Source organism: Macaca fascicularis, chromosome 14, assembly GCF_037993035.2.
Source record: "Macaca fascicularis isolate 582-1 chromosome 14, T2T-MFA8v1.1".
NCBI lineage: Eukaryota > Metazoa > Chordata > Mammalia > Primates > Cercopithecidae > Macaca > Macaca fascicularis.
In genome coordinates, this window is record NC_088388.1 from 105,112,018 (window position 1) to 105,135,148 (window position 23,131).

At 40.0% G+C, this 23,131-nt stretch overlaps 1 long non-coding RNA gene across 1 annotated transcript; it reads left to right on the forward strand.

Annotated features, from left to right (window-relative positions):
- Positions 1–22,508, forward strand: LOC141408513 (uncharacterized). Its single transcript, XR_012423662.1, has 3 exons — positions 1–127; positions 5,804–5,880; positions 22,084–22,508. It is a non-coding gene; the product is annotated as an uncharacterized lncRNA (long non-coding RNA).
- The last annotated feature ends 623 nt before the right edge of the window (positions 22,509–23,131 follow it).

Sequence of the window (23,131 nt, forward strand, 5' to 3'; positions counted from 1 at the left end):
AAATAACTATGTCTGATCTGTTGCTATAATTCACTTACTAGGTAGCTCCTAAGCCTGCCTGTTTGGAGGGGAGCCATGTATCTGTGAAAATTCTGTCAGGAAAATGGAGGCACTACAAATGTAACAGGTAATTTTACCTCTGACTGCTGCTTACCTTTATGTTAGTTCTTCCTCATCCTCTCAAATTATTGAGCATCCCAAATCTTGGTCCTCATAGCTCATCACTTTTCTCTTAATACTTATTCCCTTGGTGATCTCATTCATTCTCAGGCTTCAGATACTATCCATATGCTGATGCCTCCCAAATATTTAATGTCTGTCCACACCTTTCAAGACCTCTTACCTGTCTCCAGACTCAGATTTCCAGATGCCTACACATGTCCACTTGATATCCACTGGTAGCTTGCACATAATATGTTTGAAACTAAGTTCTTAATAGGCATTCCCCACCTCTTCTCACCCAAACCTATACCATCCCTGGGATCATTTGTCCCTCTGTCCTTCTATCTTCTTCCGTCTCAGTATATGAGATCTTCATCCTTCCAGCCACTTGGATTCAAATCCATGGGATCATCCTCTTTTCCCTCCTACTCCACACATACGTTTCTTTCTTATACACAGTACTTGAGTACTTCTTTCAACAAACAGTACTTGAGCAAAACTGTCAGTTCAACCTTCAAACCACACCCAGAGTTGGACCACTCTTCACCATCTCCGCTGCTCCTCACCTGATCCAGGCCACTACTGCCTCACCTGGGTGATTGCCACGATCTCTGCAATGGACTGCCTACTTCCAGTCTTTCCCCCTTCAGTCTGTTCTCCACATTGCAGCCATCTCCCTCACAGTAAAAGCCAGAGTCTTTCTAACAAGCATAGTAGCCTACATGGTCTAGCCTCTGTTGCTCCCTACCGTTCTATTCTGTTTCTCATTCTCATTTCCTACTCGTATTCTCACTTATTATTATGTTGGTGCAAAAGCAATTGCAGTTTCAGACCGTGAATTTTAAATCATTATAACTAAGCTGAGACACATCGTTATTAATCAAAATAGGAACCATTACAATCAACCCAGTTTTGCCGATGAGAAATAAGTTTATTCCTGTAGCATAAAAATCCATGCTTTGGGATTTGACGAACTCTTGGAAAGAATTTTCTGCATCCTGCTGGTTGTGGGAGCGTTTTCCCTGCAAAAAGTGGTGGTTGGTTGGCAAGAGCTCAGGTGAATATGGCAGATGAGGCAAAATTTCGTAGTTCAATTTGTTCAACTTTTGAAGCATTGGTTGTGTGATGTGCAGTCGGGTGTCGTTGTGAAGAATTGAGCCTTTTCTGTGGACCAATGCTGGCTGTAGGCGTTGCAGTTTTCGATGCGTCTCATCGATTTGCTGGGCATACTTCTCAAATGTAATGGTTCTGCAGGATTCAGAAAGCTGGATCAGACCGGCAGTAGGCCACCAAACAGTGACCAGGACCTTTTTGTTTTGCAGCGTTGGTTTTGGGAAGTGCTGTGGAGCTTCTTGTTGGTCCAGCCACTGAGCTGGTCATCGCCAATTATCATATAAAATCCACTTTTCATCTCACATCACAATCCGATCAAGAAATGGTTTGTTGTTGTTGCATAAAATAAGAGAAGACACTTTTATTTTCAGTTAGCTCATGAGGCACCCACTTACTGAGCTTTTTCACCTTTCCAGTTTTCTTCAAATGCTGACTGACTGTAGCATGGTCGGCACTGAGTTCTTTGGCAACTTCTTGTGGAGTTTAAGAGGGTTTGATGGTTGCTCTGAATTGGTCATTGTCAACTTCCGGTGGTCGGCTGGTACACTCCTCATCTTCAAGGCTCTCGTCTCGTTTTTGCAAAACTTCTTGAACCACCACTGCACTGTACATTCATTAGCAGTTCCTGGGCCGAATGTGTTGTTGATGTTGCAAGTTGTCTCTACTGTTTTACAACCCATTTTGAACTTGAGTCAGAAAACACTCGAATTTGCTCTTTGTCTAACATCATTTCCACAGTCTAAAATAAACATAAATAAACAGCAAGTAATAAGTCATTAGCAAAAAAAAAAAAAAAAAAAGCAAGAAATGCCCCTTAAAATGATATATAACGTAACTACATTTATTTAAGAACGTATTCCAATATCAACAGTGCAAAAACCACAATTACTTTTGCACTCAACTAATACTATTCTCTCTATGTTCACTTTACTGCAACCACACTGGGCTTCTCTGTTCCTTGAATATACCAGGCACTGTCCTGCTTCAGGTCTTTACACTTACTGTCCCTTTGTCTGGAATGTTCTTCTTCCAGATACTCGCATGGTTCACCCCTTACTTCCATCAGATCTTTACTTGACAGTCATCTCCTTAGTGACTTCCCCTGGACACTCCAAAATTGTACATCATTCTGTTTCCCATTCCCAACACTCCAGATCTCGATTCTCTGCTTTATTTTCCCTGTGGGGCTTAACCACCATCAAACACACCATACATTTTAGTGTCTTCATTATTGTCTGTCTCAACTCCAGTCCTTGCCAGACTATAAGATTCAAGGAGGACAGGGATTTAAACTAGTTTTGTTTACTCCTATTTCCCCATGGTCTTATAACAGTGCCTACCTCATATAAAGGCTCAACAACTATTCGCTGAATGAATGCATGCTGTGGTTTTGTTTTAGTTGTCTAGGGCTGCCATAACAAAGTACCACAGACTTTGTAGCTTAAATAGAAATTTATCTCCTCACAGTCCTGAAAGGCTAGAAGTCTGAGATTAGGGTGTCAGTAGGGTCAGTTTCTTCTGAAGCTTCTCTCCTTGGTTTGTAGATGACCCTCTTCTCCCTGTGTTTCTGCATGGTCTTTATGTTTATCTGTGTCTTCATCTCTTCTTACGAGGATACCAGTCAGATTAGTGCCTACCCTAAAGACATCATTTAACCCTAATTACCCCTTAATTATCTTATGTCCAAATACTGGCACATTCTGAGATACTAGGGGTTAGGACTTCGACATATGAATTTGGGGTGACAAAATTCATCCCACAACATGTCTCTGCCCCTATGACATATTCACTTTCTCAGATGGATTATTTATCTCCCCATCCTCTCTATTTGCTCACATAATGCTAATCCCTTTCCTTCTTTGCCAGTATTCCAATTTTCAACTACAGTCATGCGTTGCTCAATGACAGGGATATATTACGAGAAATGTGTCCATTAGGTGATTTCGTGATTGTGTGAACATTATAGAATATACTTATACAAACCTAGATGGTACAACCTACTACACACCTAGGCAATATGGTAGAGCCTATTGCTCCCAGGCTACAAACCTGTATAACATGTTACAGTACTGAATACTGTAGGCAATTATAACATAATGATAAGTATTTATGTATCTAAACATATCTATACATAGAAAAAGTACAGTAAAAACATGGTATAAAAGACTAAACATGGTACACCATTTTTAATGGTACACATTGTATAGGACAGTCACCATGAATAGAGATTACAGGGTTGGAAGTTGCCCTGGGTGCATCAGTGAGAGAGTAGAGAGTCAATGTGGAGCCCTAGGACCTTACTGTCCACTACTGCAGATGTTATCAACACTATACACCTCAGCTACACTAATATTATAAGAAATATTTTTCCTTCTTCAATACTAAATTAACTTTAGCTTACTATAGCTTTTAAACTTTATAAACTTTTTTATGTTTTAAACATTTTTACCGTTTTGTAACAACACTTAAAACACACGCATTGTATGCTGTACAAAAATATTTTCTGTCTTTATATCCTTATTCTATAAACTTTTCTCTATTTTTGAAATTTTGAATTTTGTTTACTTTCTAAACTTTTTTGTTAAAATCTAAGTCGCAGTACACACACATTAGCTTGGGCCTGTACAGATTCAGGATCATCAATGTCACTGTCTTCAACCTCCACATGTTGTCCCAATGGAAGGTCTTCAGGGGCAACATGCAAGGATTTGCCATCTCCTGATAACAACGCCTTCTGGAATATCTCCTAAAGGGCCTGCCTGAGGCTGTTTTACAGAAGCAGAAGGAGTAAATTTTAAAATAAATATTAAATGTGTAACATAGTAAATACACAAACCAGTAACAGTCATTTATTATCATTTTCAAGTATTCTGTACTGATCATAATTCTGAACATAATTGTATGCACTAGACTTTTATACAACTGACAGTGTTGCAGGTTTGTTTACACCAGCATCACCACAAACACACGAATAATGCATGGCGCTGTGAAGTTACAGCAGCTATTATGCCACTAGGCAATAGGAATATTTCAGCCCCATTATAATCTTATGAGACCACTATTGTATATGTGGTCTATCATTGACCGAAATGTCATGATTTGCCATATGACTGTATACATTTCTATATTTATTTGTATAAAATCTCTCTCTTCCTTCCACCTTTGGACTCTTAAGTTTCAGGCATTCTGTTAACACTTGACTAATATTCTTAATTTAAACATCATAGCCACACTACAAAGTAAGCACGGTTCCTCATATTTCAAGAATGTAAAATCTGAGGCCCAAGGGAATTAGACCTTTTTTTTGGAGGTCATGTTAACTCATAAATGATGTCATTCTGATTTTAATTTAATTTCCACAGACTCAAAAGCACATTCTTTTATTTCTATACCACATTGTCATCAAGATGAATGGTGGAAAAGCATACTTCTGCCTTATATGTTGTGAGTGAAGCTGCCCTTGAAGGAAGTCTCCTGTTTTAGGAAATAAGATTAAGTTTAGATTCTGAATAATTATCCCCATAAATTGAATTTGGATGTTATATTTATATATTTTACTACTGCAATTTGTATTGTCCTTGATGATGATTTAAATTTATTCTACACAATTTAACAATTTAAAAATATTAAAAGTTGTTTCCTTACGAAAGTGTCAGAATTACACAATGAATTAATAATGTTGAAACAATGGCTATAATTTTATCCTAAAATGCAAAGGAAAATGTCCTTGCTTTTGTTTTGTTTTGTTGTTGTTTTGTGTTTGTTTGTTTTCATTGCTTTTGTTAAAACAGTGTAACATATGTTCTTGATAAAAATGCCAGGGCTTTATTGGTGAAAACCATAGTAGGCTTTGAAAGCCAGTTACTTATAATTAAGTGAATTTCATTATCTCTTTGGGTATAGATGATTGTTTAAAATAGAAATTTTTTTATTGATTTTATGTTTTAGAAAGAGCTTTGCTTTAAAATATATATCATGTTGGCATTGAAAAACTTAATTCCAGTGGATACCAGTTGTGAAATCATTAAGTTGATAAAAAATAGCTGTCCATAATTTTGATACATACATAGAAATGCTATAGGTCACAGTGCAACTACTTATAACTATTGAACTCTGATTTTTATTTTGCATTTCCAAACAAACTGTTGCTCTGAGTTTGTGGATGATGATCTAGTGGCCATTTAATGGTAGTTTTTAAATTGGTGTCAAGAGGTGAAAGGGCAGAGATGGTGCTTTCATTGACTCTTAGGCTGTGTAAAAGGAAAATGTTTACTTCTTTTTTATTTCTGTGTATATACAGCTCCTAAAAATAAAAGGTTAGAGCATTTAATCCAAATAAATATCTTTTCAGAGCATATGAACACTCTGAAGGAGCTAAAGATTTAGATAATAATCAATACCTGTGAAATCTGATATTAATTTAGGGACTTAAAATAGACCTGTAGACAGCGAAACATTTGCAGTGAATGATAATTAAAACAAAGAAATACTCTGAATTTTCAAGTATAAATTCCTGTTGTTTTCCTAGGAACCCCTCGTATATAAATGAGTGCAGTTGGTCATCAGGTTGACTGAAAACATTAATCTTTTAGTAACATGGAAGAGGTAAGCATAATCTGGTGAAATCCAGTTTGTATCATTGTTGGAGACCTATTTTATTTAACAATCAAATAATTAATTTGAGCCAAGCTCAGTGGTGCACATCTGTAGTCCCAGCTACTCTGGAGACTGAGGTGGAAGAATCACTTGAGCCCAGGAGTTAGAGGCCAATCTGGGCAATATAGCAAGACACTCTCAGAAAAAAAAAATTAATTTGAGGTATTTTTCTTTTATTTGAATATTCAAGATAAAGCTGGGCATCTTGAAGCACATGAATTAAAGCCATTTTATAGCTGAGCTAGGCTAGAAAAGCCTTATCCTGAATCTTTTTTTTTTTTTTTTTTTTTTTTGAGACAAAGTCTGGCTCTGTCGCCCAGGCTGGAGTGCAGTGGCGCGATCTCGGCTCACTGCAACCTCCGCCTCCCAGGTTCACACCATTCTCCTGCCTCAGCCTCTTGAGTAGCTGGGACTACAGGTGCCCGCCACCACGCCCGGCTAATTTTTTGTATTTTTAGTAGAAACGGGGTTTCACCGTGTTCGCCAGGATGGTCTCAATCTCCTGACCTTGTGATCCACCTGCCTCGGCCTCCCAAAGTGCTGGGATTACAGGCGTGAGCCACCGTGCCCGGCGTATCCTGGAATCTTAATAAAGATTAAATAAATCTTAATAAAGATAAAATAATCTTAATCTTAAATTTAAGAAAGTGAAGATGAATAAATACAGTCCCTTGAGGGCAATCTTCACGTGGAAAAGAATTTCCAGATTTGTAAAAAAGAATGGCATGTAATTTTGAGTTAAGGATGCAGCATTTCTGCATTTGTATTTGCAGAAATCAGGGTTCAGATATCAAATGCATCATTTGTCAAAACTGCCTTTTGCAAAACTGACATCCTTTCAACTTTGGACATGGTTAATTTACTAAGGGAAAAAATGTTTACTTCTTCCTGGACTTTAACCACATTTGTATTTAGAATTACCATGAAAAATGATATTTCTCAAAAAAAGTTGACATATCGAGATAGATATACTCATGAAGCTATCAAATAGAAAATTGTTCCCAAAAAAATTAATTTTATAGAAAAATGACACTTTTATGTCCTAGTTTGCTTATGTTATGTTTTATCCCAGTCACTTGTATGTCATACTACTTTTAGGGTGTGTGTGAAAATGTGCAATATTTGATCACTTAAAAACCTAATTTAGGAGGTGTCAGCCAGGAACAAGTGCAATATATTATGTCCAAAGTAATTGTGCAGATTTTTCATCATGCGAAATGGTTACTTTATTTCAAATAGATTTTCTTTCCTCTTTTCTCTATTTCTTACGTGCGAAATTATAAGATAATATTTTCTTTCTGCTGACCTTGAGGCAAGGAAGAACAAACTTTTCTTTCAGAGCACAAGAGTTCATTTATGTGAGGTTCCTAGGAAAATTAAGAAAGCCAGTTAGATAAGCTTAATGGGAACTCATGATGGGTTCAGATTTTTCAGCATTTCTTTAGGAAACTTTTTATTTGCCAGTTTAGTTATACAGAGTGAACTATACGTCGTGGTTCTAAGGAGACATTATAGGTACTACATCATCCATGCATCCACTAATACAACTTTCAGTCTGTCCTGTTCATGATTTCCAGAATTGTCTTTCTTGCAAACCAAGTTAAATTGTGCCATTGTCTTCCCTGAAAAACAGGGTTTTAGCTCTCTCTTATCCTGTAGGTTCAAGTGTAAAGTCCTTAATATGGCTTACAACACTCCAGTTACAAACCTCCTCCAAATCTTCACTTCTCGACTTTATTTCACTATGCCACTCTTTAGCTATACTTGCTCTTCATTGACTTTCAGACCCCTAAATCCATTTACCTTCTGCCTTTTCTGTACTTGTCCTTCCCAGCTGATTGCTCTCATTTCAATTCATGACCCTAATATTAAATGGGTTGTAGTGCTGCCCCACAGTCATGCATTCCGGGTCCACTCACCCAGATAACTTTTCCATACTTTCCCTTCTCTTCTCCAACTTCTAATACATTCTCCAGCTTTGCTCTTTGCTGATTACCTTGCTTCCTATTCCACTGAAAAAGCAGATGTTTCAGAAGAGAATTTCCCCCAAGCTTCCTCCGTCACAGCCACCCACCTTGCTGGGTCTGTGCCCATGCAGTGTGCCTCCCCTGCTGCCACTAGAGAGCAATGTCCACACTCGTGTCTAAGCCCAGCCCCTTGATTTGGACACTAGATTCATTCCCTCTACTCTGGATGGTACTTTGGAAAATCTCACCTCTTTGGCACATCAATTTCTTGTCAATTACAGCATCATTCCCAGAAACATAAACATGTGTTACTTATCTCATCTTAAAAAGAAATCCTCTCCTTTTTCACCAAATTGATGCTTTTTTAAAAAAGAGAAAGAGAGAAAAGAAGGAAAGAAAGAGAAAAAGAAAGAAAAGAAAGAAAAGAGAGAGAAAGGGAGAAAGAAAAAGAGAAAGAAAAAGGGAAAGAGAGAGAAAGAAAAAGAAAGAAAGAGTAAGAAAGAAAAGAAAGAAAGAAAGAGAAAGAAAAAGAAAGAACCCTCTTTTCACTCCATCCTTCCCTCTTGGATACTGTACCATATTTCAGTTTCCCTTTTCTGCAAGAACTGGAGATGACTTCATTATCTACAGTTCTTCTCATCTATTATAATAATTCTAGAACCAACTCAAATCAGGCTTTTGCCTCACTGACCACTGATACTTCTTTTTTTCAAAGTCACCAAAGACTTCCGTGTTCCTAAGTCCTTTGGGCAGTTCTCAGTCCTCATCCTACTTGGCCTATCAGCAGCATTTATCTCCCTGTAAATGCTTTCTTTTTTGATACAGCATCTTCACTTTCAGGATACCACATCAAGTTTTTTTGTTTTGGTTTTGGTTTGTTTTTGTTTTTGTTTTTTCTCATTGGTCAGTTTTTCTCAGTCTCCTTTGCTAATTCCTTTTATCTCCCCAAACCCTAAATGTTGGCAAGTCCTAGATCCAGTCCTCAGATCTCTACTCTTTCTATACTCATTCTCTTTAAATACATTTATACATTGGTTATCACCAAATCTATGTGTCTGGCCCAAACCTCTCCCATAAACTCTAGGCTCATATATCTCTCTATTTGACATCTTCACTTGGATGTCTAAAAAGTATCTCAAATACATTATATCCAAAACTGAAATCTTCATTTCCTTAAAATCTGTTAATTCCACAGTTATGTCTCCCTGGTAAAAATAAATTCTATTTTTTCGGATGCTTGAGTTAAAAATCTTGGAGTTTCCTTTACTCTTCCCTTTCTCGCATACTCCACCCTCACATCCAATCTCTCAGTAAGTAGTGTTGGCCTTTTATTTGAAATATATCTAAATCAAACTCCTTTTCATCACCTCAACAATTACCACTGTGGTCCAAGCCACCATCATCTTTCATCTAGAATATTGCAACAGCCTTGTCACTTGTTTCCTTATTTCTGCCTCAATAACTCACTATTTTATTTTTTAACGCAGAAACCAGAATGGGTTTTTTTTTTTTTTTCTTCTTCTTCTTTTTTAACTTAGGTCTGATTATGTGACTCCTCCACTTAAAATTCTCCATGGTCTTCCAACTCTCTTATATTAAAAACCAAGATCATGCCCTTGCTCATCAGAAGAAAAAGTCCCCAAATCAAGGTCATTACCATGAGCCTAGTGTGCCTAATTGGATTTTGGAGGCAACACATTACTCATTTGGGTGTGTTACTCCAGCCCATTTATCTAGTGACCCCAAAAGCTGCCAGTGTTGAGTAATGGCTAGGACAGGAGAAGTCTCTGCCACAAGCCCAGGCTGCTGTGCAAGCTGCTCTGCCACTTGGGCCATATGACGCAGCAGATCCAGTGGTGGTTGAGTTATCAGTGGCAGATAGGGATGCTGTTTGTAGCCTTTGGCAGGTCCCCATAGGTCAATCACAGCAGAGATCTCTAGGAGTTTGGAGCAAGGCCCTGCCATCATCTTCTGCAGATAACTACTCTCCTTTTGAGAGACAGCTCTTGGCCTGTTACTGGGCTTTGGTGGAAACTGAATGTTTGACTGTGGGTCATCAAGTCACCATGCAACCTGAATGCCTCTCATGAACTGGGTGCTTTCTGACCCATCTAGTCATAAAGCGGGATGTGCACAGCAGCATTCCATCATCAAATGAAAGTGGCATGTATGTGACTGGGCTTGAGCAGGTCCTGAGGGCACAAGTAAGTTACATGAGGAAGTGGCTCAAATGCTCATGGTCCCCACTCCTGCCACCCTGCCTTCTCTCCGCTAGCCTCATGGGGAGTTCCCTATGATGAGTTGACAGAGGAAGAGAAGACTAGGGCCTGGTTCACAGATGGTTCTGTGGGATATGCAAGCACCCAGAACTGGACAGCTGCAGCACTACAGACCCTTTCTAGGACATCCCTGAAGGACAGTGGTGAAGGGAAATCTTCCCAGTGGGCGGAACTTTGAGCAGCGCACCTCATTGTGCACTTTGCGTGGAAGGAGAAATGGCCAGATGTGTGATGATATACTGATTCAAGGACTGTAGCCAATGGTTTGACTGGATGGTCAGGGACTTGGAAGAAGCATGATTGGAAAATTGGTGACGAAGAAATTTGGGGAAGAGTTATGTGGATGGACCTCTCTAAGTGGTCAAAAACTGTGAACATATTTGTGTCTCATGTGGGTGCTCAACAAAGGGTGACCTCAGCAGCAGGGGATTTTAATAAAGTGGAGAGAATGACTCGTTCTATGAACACCACTCAGCCTCTTTCCCCATCCACCCCTGTAAACACCCAATGGGCCCATGAAAAAGTGGCCTTGGTGGCAGGGGTGGAGTTACACATTGGGCGCAGCAACATAGACTTCCACTCACCAAAGCTACAGCCACTGCTGAGTGGCCAATTTGCCAGCAGCAGAGACCAACATTGAGTCCTCAGTGTGGCACCGTTCCTCAGGGTGATCAGCCAGCTACTTGGTGGCAGGTTGATTATACTGGACCTCTTCTATCATGGAAAGAACAGTGGTTTGTCCTAACTGGAATAGACAGTTACTCTAGATATAGGTTTGCCTATCCTGCATTCAATGCTTCTGCCAAGACTACCATTCATGGACTCACGGAATGCTCTATCCACCGTCGTGGTGTTTCACATGGCATTGCCTCTCACCAAGGCACTCACTTTATGGCTAAAGAGTTGCAGCAGTGAGCTCATGCTCGTGGAATTCACTGGTCTTACTCCATTCTCCATCATTCTGAAGCAGGATGATAGAATGGTGCAATGGCCTTTTGAAGTTACAGTTACAACACCAACTAGGTGACAATATTTTGCAGGGCTGGCACAAAGTTCTCCAGAAGGCTTTGTATGCTGTGAATCAGTGTCCAATATATAGTACTGTTTCTCCTATAGCCAGGATTCACAGGTCCAGGGATCAAGGGGTGGAAGTGGAAGTGGCACCACTCACCATCACTTCTAGTGACCCACTAGCAAAATTTTTGCTTCCTGTTCCCACGACATCACATTCTGCTGGCCTACAGGTCTTAGTTCCATTGGGAGGAATGCTGCCACCAGGAGACACAACACTGATTCCATTAAGCTAGAAGTTAAAATTTCCACCTGGCCACTTTGGGCTCCTTCTACCTCTATCAATAGGCTAAGAAGTGAGTTATGGTGTTGGCTGAGGTGATTGACTTAGACTATCAAAATGAAACCAGTCTACTACTCCACAGTGGAGGTGAAGAAGAGTATGCGTGGAATACAGGAGATCCCTTAGGGTGCCTCTTAGAATTACCATGCCCTGTGATTAAGGTCAATGGGAAACAACAACAACCCAATCCAGGCAGGACTACAAATGGCCCCAGACCCTTCAGGAATGAAGATCTGGGTCACTCCACCAGGTAAAAAGCCATGACCTGCTGAGGTGCTTGCGAAAGGCAGAGGGAATACAGAATGGGTAGTAGAAGGAGGTAGGCATCAATACCAGCTACAACCACATGACCAGTTGCAGAAACGAGAACAGTAATTGTCATGAATATTTCCTCCTTCTTTTGTTAAGAACATGTTTGTGCATGTATACACTTGAACTAAAAATATCTCCATTTTGTTTGCTTTCTTTTTCCTTTATCATGTGACATAAGATTTATTGACTTCATATCAGCATTTAAGTGTTGTTAACTTTATGTAATAGTATTTGGGTTGGGGATTGGTGCACTTTTGGTTATACAAAGAATAACTGTATTATGTCAGGTGTAATTATGACCTTATTATTGTCTTAGTTGAAGATTATTGTGATTTCAGGAGATGGCATGAGTTCAAATTGACAAGGGGTGGACTTGTGATAGTTAATATTGTCAACTTGATTGGATGGAAGGATGCAAAGTATTGTTCCTGGATACGTCTGTGAAGGTGTTGCCAAAGGAGATTAACAGTTGAGTAGGTGAACTGGCAGAGGCAGATCCTCAATCTGGGTGGGCACCATCTAGTCAGCTGCCAGCAGCGGCTAGGACAAAAGCAGGCAGAGGAACGTGGAGGGACTAGAATGGCTGAGTCTTCTGGCCTCCATCTTTCTCCAGTGCTGGATGCTTCCTGCCCTTGAACATCAGACTCCAAGTTCTTCAGCTTTTGGACTCGGACCTGTACCAGTGGTTTGCCAGGGACTCTCGGGCCTTCAGCCACAGACTGAAGGTTGCACTGTCGGCTTCCCTACTTTTGAGGTTTTGGGACTGGCTTCCTTGCTCCTCAGCTTGGAGATGGCCTGTTGTGGGACTTAACCTTGTAATCATATGAGTCAGTACTCCTTAATAAACTCCCATTCATGTATGCATCCATCTTATTAGTCCTGTGCCTCTAGAGAACCCTGACTAATACAGAAAGCATACATTATCTGGCTCCCTGCTACCTCTTTGACATTATCTTCTATCAATCCTTCCCTCCCTTACTCTGCCCAACTGTACTGGCCTTCTTGCTGTTATTCACACACACCATGCGAGTTTCCACTTGTGAAACTTTACAAAAAACTTGGAGAATCTTCCCCTGGTTTGCCAGTGGATTCACTCCTTACCTCCTTCTGGCCCGTGTGAAAATACTAGCATGTCAATAAAGCCTTCCCTGACCACCCTAACTAAAATTGCACCTTTTTTTCTTTAAATTTCTATCCCCCATTCCATTTATTTTTTTCTCAGAGTCATCATCATGATCTATTAGTCATTTTACCTAAATATCTTGTGTATTTATCTGTCCTTCTACCCCTATTAAGTATTAACTCTGTGGGGGCAGAGATTATGGTCTCATGGCTGTATTCCTTTTGCTTTGAATAGGGCCTCAATAAATATTTGTTGAAAGATTGAAAACCTTCATACTTTTATATTTTCTTTTGAGATGTCTTGAATGTTTGTTTTAAAATTTCTTTTTTTTTTTTTTTTTTTGAGACAGAGTCTCTGTCACCCAGGCTGGAGTGGACTGGCACGCTTTTGGCTCACTGCAACCTCCACCTCCCAGGTTCAAGCAATTCTCCCATGTCAGCCTCCCGAGTAGCTGAGACTACAGGCACATGCCACCATGCCCGGCTAATTTTTTGTATTTTTAGTAGAGACAGGGTTTCACCATATTGGTTAGGCTGGTCTCGAGCTCCTGACCTCAGGTGATCCACCCACCTCGGCCTCCCAAAGTGCTGGGATTACAGGGGTGATCCACTGCACCCATCTTGCTTAACAATTTCTCTCTTTTTTTTTTTTGAGACGGAGTCTCGCTCTGCTGCCCAAGCTGGAGTGCAGTGGTGCGATCTGGGCTCACTGCAAGCTCCACCTCCCTGGTTCACGGCATTCTCCTGCCTCAGCCTCCTGAGTAGCTGGGACTACAGGCGCCCACCACCACGCCCAGCTAATTTTTTGTATTTTTTTAGTAGAGACGGGGTTTCACTGTGTTAGCCAGGATGGTCTGGATCTCCTGACCTCGTGATCTGCCTGCCTTGGCCTCCCAAAGTGGTGCGATTACAGGCGTGAGCCACCGCGCCCAGCCAACAATTTCTTATTCTTCCTTCTGTAGTAAAGCATTCTACCACAGAGATCTTTGTTTCTTATGAAAGCAGCTTCCAGCTGCTTTTAGTAAAATAATAGCACTCAGTAACATTTATATTGTGCTTGCTTACTTTGATCTAAATGCTATCTGTTTTAATTATAGGTAGTATAGCAACCCATGAAGTAGGGGTTATTACAATGTGTATTTTACAAATGAGTTGACACAGTAAGTTTAAAATTACACAGATAGTAAGTGGTAGAGCAAGGATATCTCAAATGCAAGGAATCTACCTCTAAAGTCTTCACTTTAGAGTGAAGTGCTATACTGCTTAGAGATAGAAGTTCATTGTTAAGTAGGTCTGAAGGACCCCTCCCTTCTGTGGATGAGGTATATAGACATTTTCTTTTGATTTATGGAAGCCAGCCTCTCTCAGTGTTGCAGTCAGAGTGTTCTTGAAAACAACTGGATAAATAAGGAGCATATGGACATTCCAGGAAGAAGAAACTGAGTTGGGATTTGGTTTTCTGGTGGACTAGGATGTTCCTTACCAAAGCTTAGTGACAGAGAAAGGTGACAATTCTTATTGCAATTGTGAAAGTCAGGACTGAAGTAGTTTTGAGTTGTGGGAAGGAGCAAAGAGTCGGATTCTGCTACCATGATGCAGCAAACCCTAGAACTAGTTCTGACCCAGCCACTTTGCTCTCCAGGAAGCAACTGGACAGGTGAACTGAAAAAAAGCTCAGGAAAGTCTCAAACACTTTGGGTGGGAAGTCTTCTCAATCGAACACTATACCTTCCTCAAATAGCCTGTAGAGACAGCTTCCTCCACAGAAGTGCCACTGTCCGCACTTCCCTCTTCAGGTCTTGCCATTGCTCCTGAAAGGCTTTGCCTCACAGCTGGCCACGCAGTCACCATCCTCTGAAATGACAGGCGCTCTGCAGCCTGAGCAGCCTCACCACTCTGGGCAGTTCTGTGCTCTGTGAATGTAAATAGGTGAAAGGATGACAGAGCACCGATCTTCAAGGACCATTTGCATTTGGTTACACTACTAATGATGCTTTCTACTGTTTTATACATTCAAGTTCATTGATTTAACATATACAAATTAGATGCCTACTTTGTATAAAGTAGGTCTCTTCTCAGAGCATAATGCTGGGGAGTGGGTTCTTCCACCCTCGAAGAGTCTTTACAACTGTGATAAGACGCTGCCTTATTCCCTTGGAGTAACCACCGAACCCCAGCTACCATGCTTCCAACACTGCCTGCCGAAGTCAGTTTTAAAGGTTCAGTTGCCATGAATTAGTTAGCAAACTAGGTTAGGGCAAAACTGAAACCTCCTCCTCCTTTGATGTGTAAAAGAGGAGAAAATGAGAGTGGTGAAGTGAGTCTGAATTTCTTATACCTGATAGATGGTAACTCCAAGCATGACACTGCCAGGGACCCATTAATTGCAGTCAAACATTCAAAAGAGGTGGTCAGGTAATACTTGAAAACCCATCACAAATGTTACCATGTTGACTTCCTCATGCTGTATTTTAAGCCACTATTCCAGCATTTCTTGCCTGGATCAAAATTTGTATGTTTTTATTGATTGATTGATAGCTCTGTCTCTCCCCACTCAACCATAAATTCCTCAAGGGCAGAAACCCTTTCTTGCTCTCTACATAGCCTTAGACCTAGCTGTGCTAGGGACGTGATGGGACCCTCAATAAATGCTTGATAATTGAGTAGATGAATGAGCAAATACATGAATGGACATATAAGAATTTTTTGTCAGATTAATGTTATTAATCTGGTTATACATTTAGTTTAAACAAAAACTTTATAAAGAAATGGTGTCTCATATTAAAAGAGATTTGTGGCAGATGTTTTGGGGTAATCGCTTTTTTTAATATTTTTTGAAACAGAGCCTCACTCTGTCACCTAGGTTGGAGTACAGTGGCACGATCATGGCTCACTGCAACCTCCGTCTCATGGGTTCAAGTGATCCTCCCACCTCAGCCTCTTGAGTAGCTGGGACTATCAACATGTACCACCATGCCTGGCTAATTTTCATATTTGTTGTAGACATAGGGCTTTGTCATGTTGCCCAGTCTGTGCTGGAACTCCTGGTCTCAAGCAATCCGCTTGTCTCAGCCTCCCAAAGTGCTGAGATTACAGTCATGAGCCACCATGCCCCAGTAATCACTTTTTAAAAAAATTAAAAAAAAAATATTTTGTAGACATGGGGTTTTCTTTGTGGCCCAGACTGGTCTCAAACTCGTGGCCTCAAGTGATTCTTCTGCCTGGGCCTCCCTACAGTGCTGGAATTACAGGCATAAAACACCACGTCCTACCTAAAGAAAACCTGATGTGTTTAAAAAGATGTTTCCTTTGTACAAAGTGGGTATGTAATTTGCATATGTTAAATCAATTAAGTTGAATTTATAAAACAGGAGAAAGCGTCATTAGTCATGTAACCAAATGCAAGTCCAGTTACTGGCCATTTGCAGTGTCCAATTAACAAGAGCGAGGTCTGGGAGACACAAAGTGACCTTATTCCAGAGCTAGCTGAGGGGAGGTAGTACAGGCACCTGCCTTGAGGGCACCACTTCAGCTTTCAGGGCGGAAAGCAGGGGCTTGAAAGGGGAACTTAGTGTGAATAGCATGCAGAGGAGTGAGCAAGGAGGTGCCAGGTCTACATGACTTGTTCAGTGTCTTATTCATTGGGTGGCCTGCGTGGTGCCATCATGGGCAAAGCCAGACTGTAAATTAGCACTTGTCTGGAGGCAATCTCGCAGTGGGCAGATAGTTCTGGAAGTTTGTCTCAAGGTTCTGTCCCTGGAACTTCAGAGTAAACACATAGATAAACTTGCAGTGCAGTAAGTGCCTAGTGGAGTGGAGGTAAAGATTTTAATTGCGTTCCTGAAGAGCTAAGTAAAAGGTGAACAAACAGGGACAAGGAGAAGAGGTTGAAGATAATTTTTAGGAAAAGGGGTATTTGGTTACCGTAGAAAGAGTAGAGCTGATTGTAGTCCCATTTTTGCCACTGACCTTACCTTGAACAAGGAAGTTAACCTCAAAAGTCCCACTGGCTCATATATTCTACAGTTTTATGAATTTATAAGTGGAAGCAAACTATGTATCTACTCTTCAATGAAATCAGTGAAAAGGCAAATAAAAACATGCAACCACCTCAAGGCACAGCCCATTTTTCTAAGAAGAGAAGAATTTGAAGAATGATCACCATTAGACTTCCTTGGAAATGGTTTATTTTGCAATTGTGGCCCTAACCTCAGAAAAAAGCTATTGTTTGAACATTTGACTCATTACTCAAAAACTCATATACTCTCTATTGTTCAAACAGATCAAATTCTACTTCATAGATAAGTTGAAAAGTTCATGAGCTCAACAATGAAATAATAACACAACTGTGGCCTGACCTGGAGAGCTTTCAGGATCCAGAGCTGAAAGAATAAAATAGTATCCTGGTAAATTAGACATGTAAGAGGACAATTAAATCTTACTACATCTGTGTAAATTTGCTGAAAATACCATAATAATGTAACTTTAGCTGATAGGAAATATTTTATAGCATATTTCTAACATGCACTGCATATAATTTACCCCCATAAAATCTTATATTAATTCACCTACTGGCATTAATTATGTAATTATATTAATTAACATGTTCTGAAACTAATGTTGTGATTGATCAGATTCAAGCCCATAGACCTGTGCCCTATAGCAAATTGGATGCAACTAGTGCAGAAAGCAGAGCACAGGTGTGGTGTGCCCAGGAGGGCTTACAGTTTTAATTAGATAAATCAGAGAACTCTGGATTATCTGTCACTTTGAAGTGCTTTTCAAAGCAAACCTCAAAAAATGTGCCTTGCAATAATACAATTTGGGGGTCAGAAAGTCATGTATAATTGGGCTGCTAGTTTTGCATTAGAGAAGAAAAATACAAAGCTCCAGTTCTAAGAACTGTCAGGAAATGGGGAGAAACAATCACAGCCCTCCGCAGTACCTGGGATTTTTGGCATAAACTGATACTCATCAATGTCTACCAGCTGTATGGAGAGAAGTGGTTATCAAACTTTAGGAAACGTTTGGGAAGCTTGCAAAAAATGCAGCCACACAGTCCGCATCCTCAGAGATTCAGGTTCATTCAGTGGGGCTGGGATGGGGTCAAGGAATCTGTATTTTAAACAGGCATACCCTTAAATGGCAAATTAAAAAAATATATAAGGTTCTTATTTCTCTGTAAAACAACAGTCATTTGTGTGAACAGTGGTTTTCCCAGAAGAGTAACAAACTCTTTGTTGTGTTCATCACCTCAGACTTTAAGGGCATTAGGTTTGTAGCCATAATGACCTGAACGTGTTATTTCAGACCACTTGTTCTCAATAGAAAAAACCCTTCGCTTTTAAGTCATGTCTTGTTGTCTGCTCAGATAGAACTTTTAAAGGATGATTAAGAAATTTGGGCTAACTTTCCCAGCTCAACTTTCCTTCCCATTTTCAATTTTAGTGTAGAAGCAAAGTTTATTTATTTATGTGTTTGTTTATTCCCTCACCATTTATTATCTAATGTATGTGAGCTATGTTTTAATCAGTAAGAGTATAAAGATAAATAAAATGGTCTCTGTATTCAAGGAGTTCATAATCTCTTAATAGGTGATAGACATATAAGTAAATAAGTAAATAAGTGTTACTGATGTTATTATAAGAACATATGCAGAGTATGGTTGAAAACAAAGAAGCAGGTCAACTCTCGCTGGGTAGGAATAGAGTCCTAAGGGGGATACATGAAGGAGTTTATACTTAATCTGAAAGTGTTATTTGATGGGCTAAGAGGAGGGAGAAGTGATTCTAGGCAGAGGGAAGCAGCAGCAAAGGCCCGGAGGTAGGAAATAGCATGGAACATTGGCTCTCTGTGTTGGCTGTGGGTGGATCAGGCAGAAGAATTAGCTTCTAAGGTTCATGAGTTATCTGCAAGGAGGGCTACAGTGCGATGTGAGTGGTAGGTAAGGTGGTGGTCATCAACAATTTATTAGGCTAAGGGATTTGAATTTTATTCTACAGGCGATGGGAAGCCATTGGGAGGATTTACAGTAATGGATTACTCTGATGATTAATAAAGCTGTTGTTACTACTCTAAAGTCTTTCTTGGGCTTTCCTGAATTTCATGAGTCAAAAAAGGGAGATGTAGTGGAACTATTAGTACAGATGCTTCATCCTTCTTATGTACTTGTTATCTGCAGATAAGTGAGGTATATTTAAAAACCTGACATTTCGAAAAAAAGATGAGCTTATTTATTGATAGTCAATCCTCTCATTGAAAGAATCACACAGAAGTGAGCAAGTCACCTGTTTATCATTTTCCTCAAACATGAGATTGGATGTTTTAAAGAACAACTTTGTGGTTCCATAAAAACTTTTAGAATTATTTGCAAAGCCCATAAATCTTAATGAGGCTTGCTTCGGAGATGAGAAAAATTCACATAAATTGTTTAAAAATAAAAAGCCATCTGCCTGCCTAAAGATTAATTCTAACCCAGACAATACATCCAGCTCAGTTTTATGCCTTCTGTACTTGAATGAAGAAAGATACTGGTAATACATTAGTACTCAAACTTCAGGCTATTTATTTATTTAGCCTTGAGCATTGAAAACTCAATACAAACTATTAAGATCCTGTAAATTACATACAGCCAGGTGTATTGTTATTTCATCAGACATGTATTAAACTCATTTAGTTGGTTGATTTTTATACAACATTATTGTAAAGCTAGACTAGCATTCGCCATCTCTAAACTCCTGTTCCACATTCTTTGCTTACAATGCCAGCATAGCTGAAACTACTTAACTTAAATTGCATAATTTAAAAAGAAATTCTGTGTGTACGATGTGCAGCCTCAGGATAAAAAGATAAAGATAAACCTGAAGAGTCTAAATGACGACTCTCCTACTAAGTCCTGCTGCAGAGAAGACGTGCTGAGAATGCTCCCAGGGCTGAAGACTTGAGTCCATTTTATGGCTGGGGAGGGAAAGACTGGGGAAGTAAAAGTACAGTTTTGGCTTCAGGGTGGTAAGATGTTTAAGAGACAAAGCTCTTATTGAATGAAATATTTATTTGTCAATGCAAAGTAGACATTGGCATGATTAACAACCCTTTTTCTGGTGGCAATTCTATCTAACACATTAATCTAAAACTTTGCCCAAATATTTGACTGATGGTTAAATGAGTAAATAAATAACCTGAAATGGAAGAACAAATGCAGATTATATGCCAAGTTCAAGTTTATTAGCTTATCAACAGGTTCACTTCAAGTGAGACACTAGCAATACCAGTATAGAGAGGAAGTTCGACATCTAAACTATACAGTCTGAACTAAAAAGCTGATTGTTGGAATTTACCTGTGCTTTTGAGTAAACATTTGAGATTTTGTTTAGAGAATTTACTCTAGAAATATGCTTTTGTCAAGCTTTCTGTACATTCTTCCTTTTAACAAAATGTTTTGTATGTATTTGAAAGAGATTATTAATAAGTTACAAGACTTTGTGTGGAGTTTGATGTGTTGGCCGCCAGAGATGCTCCTGTGCTCCCTACTATTCACCAGAGTTGAACTCAACTGGTTGGCACGTATATTAAGACTCAGTTGCAAGTGTTAGAAATGTAACTCTATCTAGTTTGTGCAAAAAGGAGAAAAATAAGCTCATATATATCTGGGAAGATGATAGGAACTAACATTTTATTTCCTGTTTTTGCCTACAATATGTCAGGCAAGAGCCTATACTCTAGAATCTGACTGCCTGGGTTCCAATCCTGAATTTGTACTACTTAGCTATATGAGTTAAGGCAAATTATTAATACTTTCCCCTCATTGTGCCTCAGTTTCCTTATCTGTGAAAAGGGTATTCTAATAGTACATACTTCATGACATTGTTGAAAGAATTTAATGAAGTAATATTTGAAAATACTTAGAATCATGGTAGTATCATTTCATTAATCTTGGCAACATCCCTGATGAGGAAAGAATCATTAGTCCCATTTTACAAAAGAAGAAACAGGCTAAGAAAAGGTAGTAAGTGATTTGCAAAGGGTCATATAGCTTGTTGGGATGCAGCTGTCTTTCCACTCTCTATATTGGCTTCTGATCCATGAAAATTGTGTTTTGAAAAGATTAATTTGGGGATGAACTGTCAAATGAATTAGAAAGGAGGAATATACTGTGGGAGGCCATAGCAATGATCCATCTAAGAACTCACGAAGGTCTGAATTTGAATAGTAAAAGCCGGACTCCATAAGACAGAATGAATTTGAAAGATATTACCAAGATAGAGTTATTAGAATTTAGCAATAGATGGACTAAAAAAAAAAAAAAAAATGAGTTACGGGTGCCTGCAGCAGGAATGTGTACCCAGAGGCTACCTCAGTTTGTGGAGCATAACAGGTGTTCAGTTAGGGCTTTCTTTCAATGAATGAATAAATAACAATTAGACTTTGAGTAGGAATGTTGGGAGCATTGCGTTATAGGGAAATTCAGAAGAAAAAGCAGGTTTGGAAAAGTAGGCTGGTAAGCTTCATTTTGGATGCATTCATTTGGAGAAGCCTGAAAAAATATCAGAAGATTCCTGGCAGACATTTGAAAATATGAAGCTGGAGCTTAGGTGAGATTTTGGAACTAGAGATAGAGATGTAGGAGTTAGCTGGGTGGATGTGGATTTTGAAGCCATATGATGAATTAAGATTTCTGGTGGAGAAAAAAATCCAGAAGAGAGATAAGGGCAAGAGGGAGGAGGAGGAAGAAGAGCTTGAGGTGCAGGCTGCACATGAGCAGTTGGAGAGGGTGGAGGGAGCCCGACACAACCTGGAGACAAAGAAGCAGGAGTGCCCAGGGGCCACCACAGACAGCCAGGCAGCACAAGGTAGAGGGTGTACAGATGGGAAGTGAAAAGGTCATTTCCCAGAGTTGTTTCTATAAAGCAATGGGAATGGAAGCAAGATTCCACTGGGTAGAGGCATTAATAGGCTTTCCTGCTGTTGGGAACCTCTCCTTCCAACTATGCCAGATGTGAAGAGTGGCCTGACTTTTGCCAGGTTACATTTGCTCAGAAAAACACAGAGTGCTGCTGCAGCCAAATGCACATTTTGTTTTTGTGGGGGTCTTGGCTTGAATTTTTACTTCCTTTCACAGGTTGGGGCTTAAACTGGCTCAAGTTGGTCCTCTGTGCCCACCCTGGCTCCTCTCAAACCCTGAAGGAAACCTCCCTCCCAGATAATCATCTTATGCCTCATCTTACTATCTGAAATGGACCAGAGAGAGATGAGAAGCCTAAAAGGTAGGCAGACACTTGTTGCCCATCCCTTCACCCTTTCCATGTAAGGCTCATTTTACCGTTTTTGTCCTTGTCCAAATGCTGTCCCCTCTCGAACAGTGAGGCAGGAAGGAAAGTTGTGGTTAAACATGTGTGAGACAAGAGGCAAAAGTGATTTGATGAAGAGACTCAGAGTTGATCAGAGAAACAGTGTTGAAGAATGTTTCCTAGGATGGGGAAAATTTTAACATATCCCTGAACTGTGTGGAAAAAAAACAAAAATAAAAGATGGTCAGTTCATGCTGGATCGTGAGCATTTTGAGTTTCTGAAAGATACCCCTGTGTGTTAAGTCCGTCAGAGTATTAAAGTGAAGGGCTGTGGTTCGGGAGAGAGGACAGGCAGTAATACTTTCTTTTTTTTTTTTTTTTTTTTTGAGAGATGGAGTCTCTCTCTGTTGCCCAGATTGAAGGGCAGTGGTGCGATCTTGGCTCACTGCAACCTCCACCTCCCAGGTTCAAGTGATTCTGCTATCTCGGCTTCCCAAGTAGCTGGGACTACAGGCATGTGCCACCACACCCAGCTAATTTTTGTATTTTTAGTAGAGACAGGGTTTCACTATATGTTGGCCAGGCTGGTCTCGAGCTCCTGACCTCAGGTGCTCTGCCTGCCTCGGCCTCCCAAAGTGCTGGGATTACAGGCGTGAACCACCATGCCGGCCCAGGCAGTAATACCCTTTTGACTGCAAATGCCGCATTCCTTTTTCCATCATCAGTACCTGCTGACCACGTCCCCATCTCCCTTTGCAGATGCTGTGACCCCATTTCAGGCCCTTGTTACTCTCATTGAAACTAACAGTTATTTACTCCCCTTTCTCCCAGTTACTCTTTCTCATTTGCCCTTTTACACACAGTTCCAAGATTAACCTT